At 37.1% G+C, this 5,599-nt stretch overlaps 1 pseudogene; it reads left to right on the plus strand.

The window, feature by feature from the left end:
- Positions 1-4,986: 4,986 nt before the first annotated feature.
- LOC111724758 lies at positions 4,987-5,111 on the plus strand (annotated as a pseudogene).
- Positions 5,112-5,599: the final 488 nt, after the last annotated feature.

Consider the following 5,599-nt stretch of genomic DNA (forward strand, 5'->3'; position numbering starts at 1 on the left):
AAGTTCATGAACTCATCCTAAAAAAAAGCACTGCATACTTCATTGTGAATATTACTATAGCCACTCCTTGGCCATCTTGTATATATAACTATATTTGGTTTTATTTGGGGCTTAAAGAAATAGAAAAATTTGTAGAGAATATTATCTTTCTGTATTTGATAAAAATCAAATAAATATTTTTATTTGTTTCAGACAGGTACCTTTCCATTAACAATTAAAGATTACACTAATTCAATTTCTATCCTGAAACTTTTCTGGGTTACTCAAATGACTGATAGTGCCATCTTTGCAAGAGCTAGTTTGCCTCAACCTGCCTTTCATGATATAACCTTTCAGGGTTCAAGGCCAAGAAAGAGATGGTTCAGCAGAATTTCCACCCCTGCCAAACATTGGGCTCTGACTTTTATTTCCTAAACCTCTTTTATTTTTCTTTTCTTTTCTTTTCTTTCTTTTTTTTTTTTTTTGAGAAAGAGTCTCAAGCTGTCATGCTGGGTAGAGTGCCATGGAGTCTCAGCTCATAGCAATCGCTAACTCTTTAGCTTAAGTGATTCTCTTGCCTCAGTCTCTCAAGTAGCTGGGACTACAGGTACCTGCCACAATGTCTGGCTATTTTGTGGTTGTTGTTGTTGCAGCTGTGATTGTTGTTTTAGCTGGTCCAGTCTGGGTTCCAACACCACCAGCCTGGGTGTATGTGGTTGGCTCCCTACCCACTGAGCAACAGGCGCTGCCTATTCCCTAAACCTCTTAAGGATGTTAAAAGCACAACTCAGCTTCTGATCCTTTGGTCCTGAATGGGCAATTATAGGGCAAAAATAACCTCAAATATTAGGCTTGTCTCTTTAGATTTCCATCCCTTTTTGGATGTTAAGTCTGTTGATGTCTCATTTATTTGATAACTCTTTGATTATCTTTAAAAGATCAAAAAAATCACTCCATCCATTACTAGTAGTTGTTATGTTCTGAATGTGTCCCTTAATATGTGTATGTTGAAAGTTAGTGTCCAAAGTGGTTGTATTATATCGGATATGAGACCTTTAGTAGGTGATTAAGTCATGAAGGCATAGCCTGGCACAGCCTAATCGTGGATGAGATTAGGGCTTTTATAAAAAGGCCTTCCTTTGGTGGGTGGGTTTACTATTCTGCCACATGAGAATGGTGCTTGTTCCCTTTTGTCCTATCTCTTCTACCACATGAAGACACCTATATAGTGCTATTTATGAAGAATGACCTTTCACCAGACACTGAGCCTCTTAGCACCTTGATCTTGGACTTCCCAGTCTCCAGAGATGTGAGAAAATTAATTTCTGTGTTTGTAAATTACCTAATCTGTGGTATTTTTTAATAACAGCACAAAGACAGTAGTCTTCATCAAGAATTTGAATGATCCGGCAGCGCCTGTGGCTCAAAAGGGTAGGATGCTGGCCCCATATGCCAGAGGTGGTGTGTTCAAACCCAGCCCCAGCCAAAAAAAAAAAAAAAAGAATTTGAATGATCTAATTTGCCATTAGCACAAGTAGACATCCAATTCCATCAAGAGTTCTATAAACTATCTTGACTGCATCCACTTCTATCCATTTCTACCTACAATCTTGAGCAAACACCATCATTTCTTACCTAAACCACTGCAAGAGTCACTTAAATTTATTTTCCTATATCCTTGGTTTCCTCCTTGAATCCAGGGTTTCTCAAGTTCAGCACTATGAACATTTTGAGTGGAATAACTATTTTTGAAAATGGTCGTAGGTGATCTGTCCTGTGTGTTGTAAAATGTTTAGCAGCATTCTTTGCCTCTACCCATTAGATGTGAGCAGCACTCTTCCCTTCCTTCTCAGTTACAATAACCAAAAATATCTCCTGGGGAGAGACATTGCTAAATGTCCCCTGGGACAAACCCCCCACCTTGGTTGAGAACCACTGTTCTAATCCATCCATTACACAAAGACAAAAATAAACTTGAAAAAATATATAAATTGTAAGCCCCATCATTTTTCTCATCCCATAGATCTCAGCTTAATACCCATCAAAATAGGCATTCTGTTGAATGAATGAGTAAATGAATGAATGAATGAATGAAATGAACAAAGCAATTTTAATTTGCATATTACCTCAGTCAAGACTTTCTTAACAAAACAAATCAGTTTAAAAAAAAAAACAAAAACAAACACAAATTCTATCAACCTTTCCCTTTCTACTAAGGCAACCTATGATTTCCTTCTGATTTGGCAAGTCGTAGAAAACAGAGGGAAAACACCCACCAGCTGATCATCAGGCATTCTCCCACTCATCTTTTATTCACACATGGTTCCCTATGATCCTGTGGTTTATAGCCAAACTAGTGGTTTCTAAGAGGACTGGAAACAAAATCAAGTTCCTTTCTTTTCTTTTATTTTTTCCTCTGTCTTTTCTCGATATTCCTATGAACTGCCATTTTAAAGCATAAATGTGAAATTATACAGATCTTGTTTCTTAAAGGGAATTATGTTAAATGTGTTTTACTTCATGTTATTTAAAATAAAAATATTAATGACTTCAAATTTCTTTCTTTTGTGTTTAGATCTGGAAGGATGTTAAATGATAGGACTCCTATTTAGTCCATTATCTCAAGTTTCAGCATAATAATGCTCTGCCTGAGGTAGAGGTTAGTTTAATACTTTAAATTGCAGTTGAAAGAACTCTGGCGAACTCTTTATAAATGATCAGGAATCCACGTTAACTAACTTCCCGATGGAGGGCAAACAGGCTGCAGACTCATGATATGGAAGGTAGGTGGTAATGCCCATTCACAATGTTTTTCTCCACCACGCTTGCTAGAAATTAAGATTACAAAAAAATAGAATGGTAATTTCAATGAGAGAGCTTAAATTGATAAGACTGTAGTAGAAAACATTTTAAAACAATATACTGTTTTTTCATATGTACAGTTCAGCTTCATTATTTATATCAGAATATGAGAAACAGATGCAAGATGTCTGTAGTTTTTCTCTAGGGAGAAATAAGAAATACTAATGAAATACAGATTATGCTTAAACAGATAATCAAGAAATTAAAATTTATGGCTCTGAATAACTTTGGCATGGAAATGATCTACTTGAAGCTTCTGAAGAACATTTGTACCTGTAAAGAGCTATCAGATACTGAGAAGAGGAAAAGCGTACTTGAATTCTATACTCCTGAAATATTAAGATGAAGCCTTAGGAAAATCCTGAGCTACGAATGAGTCCGATCCTCATTTTCTCAAAGTGAATAATATATGTAGCATTAATCAGGAGCTAACTAGAGGAACATCTGGGAAATTATGATTCACTTAGGAGAGTAAGTCAGGTTCTACAAATGAAAGGGTGCATGCAAATAAATACTCCACCTAATTCTTCAGTATGAAAAAACAAAAATTAAAAACAAAACTGACAGATGAGTGGGAGCCTGGTGTAATGGGGAGGATGCTGGATGCAAAATCGAAGCCCTAGCTTCAAATATTTTCTTGGGTTGTATGATCTTGGATGAGTCCTTTACTTTTATTTAGTCAAATTAATGGACTTTTTTTTTGTTTTTGCAGTTTGGGGCCAGGGCTGGGGCTGGGTTTGAAGCCGCCACCTCCGGCATATGGGGCCGGCGCCCTACCTCCTTGAGCCACAGGCACTGCCCCCAATGGACTTCATTTATTAAGAGAAGTTTTAATTTCACAACAAAACTGAATGTGAAGTACAGACAGTACCTGCATATCCCCAGCCCTCACACCTACAAAACCTCCTTATTGTCAACATCAGAGTGGGGCATTTGCTATGATCCATCTATAAACCTGCCCTGACATGTCATTATCACCCAAAGTCTATAGTTTACAGTAGGATTCATTCTCGGTGTTGTGTATTCTGTGCATTTGGACAAATACATAGTGACATATCTCCACTGCTGTGGGATAATACAGAATAGTTTTCTGGCCTCTAAAATTCTCTGTCCTCCACCTATCCTTCTTTCTTTTCTTGTTCTGAAGTTTGCTTTGTATGAAATTAACATGTAGTGATCCCAGCTTTCTTTTTTTTTTTAATTTCTTATAGCATAACTGTGTACATTAATGCAATCATGGGGTACAGTGTGCTGTTTTCATATACATTTTGAAATACTCTCATCAAACTGGTTAACATAACCTTCATGTCATTTTCTTAGTTATTGAGTTAAAACGTTCATACTCTGCTTTTAGAAAGATTCACTTGTACCCTTGTAAGATAAACCATAGAAGTGACCCCACCAATCACCCTCCCTCCCCCCATCGACCCCCCTCAAGTCTCCCTCCCACCCCCTTTCCATATTCTAAGGCTATAATTAGGTTATGACATTCCTATAAAATCTATGAATTAGTTTCAAAGTAGGGCTGTGTACATTGGATACTTTTTCTTCCATTCTTGAGATATTTTGCTAAGAAGAATATTTTCTAATTCCATCCATATAAACATGAAAGAGGTAAAGTCTCCATCTTCCTTTAGGGCTGCATAGTATTCCATGGTGTACATGTACCTCAATTCACTGATACATTTGTGAATTGATGGGCACTTGGGCTTCGCCCATGACCTAGCAATTATGAATTGGGCTGCAATAAACATTCTGGTACAAATATCTTTGTTGTAGTGTGATTTTTGGTCTTCTGGATATTTATCGCTTTCACTTTAGGAGGATAATTTCACAGGGTAAAGAATTCTAGGTTGGTGGTATTTTTTTCCTCTCAGCATTTTAAATGTCTCATACCACTCTCTTCTTGTTTCTGTGGTTTCTGGAGAAGGGTGTAATTCTTACCTTTGTCCTCTACCTGTAAAGTGTTCTGTCTCTCTTCTTTTAAAATGTTTCCTTTATCTTTGCTTTTCTGAATTCTGATTACGATATGCCTAAATTCAGTTATTTGTTTTTCCTTTTGCATTTGTTCTCCTAGATGTTCTTTGAGCTTTCTTAATTTGTGATTTGGTGTCTAACTTTAATTCAGAATTAAAATAGGGGGGAATCGCTTCTCAGCCTTTGGGCTAAGATCAAGTGTAGTATCTGTTCTTATCAGTTTAAAATAGGGGGGAATTCTCCTTCTGGTATTCCCATTTGGCATATTTAGATCTTTTGTAAGAGCACCATAATTCTGAGCCATTATATTCTAGGTTTTTTTAATCTTTCAATCTTTTCTCTCCCCCCCCCCCCAGTTTTGGAAGATGCTATTGATACAAAATCAAGTGCAAAGATTCTTTCCTCAGTTGTGTACAATCTACTAATGAGCCCATCAAGACATTTATTTTTGGTACAGTGTTTCCCCACCCCCCCCCCCCGGACTGTTTTTTTTTTTTTTTCCAGGATAACAAAGAGAGATTTTATTAGGAAGAACAAAGAGAATGTTTAGAGAACTTTCAAAGATAGATGGAAGTGGGTCCCTCTCATGAAGGAGCAGAGGTGAGAGAAATGGAGACAAAGGCTTGCAGGGGTATTAAATACTTCTTTGAAATTGCCTGCAAATCTTTCACTGGCCTCTCTATGCCTCCAGGCAGTATTGCCCTTTTCTATTTGTAGAGATTTTATTTGGGAAGACAAACAGAAAGTTAGAGGACTTCCATAGAGAGTTAGAAGTAGGTCC

The sequence above is a fragment of the Otolemur garnettii genome, unplaced genomic scaffold (assembly GCF_000181295.1).
Source record: "Otolemur garnettii isolate 467f Iridium unplaced genomic scaffold, OtoGar3 scaffold00001, whole genome shotgun sequence".
Classification (NCBI taxonomy): Eukaryota; Metazoa; Chordata; class Mammalia; order Primates; family Galagidae; genus Otolemur; species Otolemur garnettii.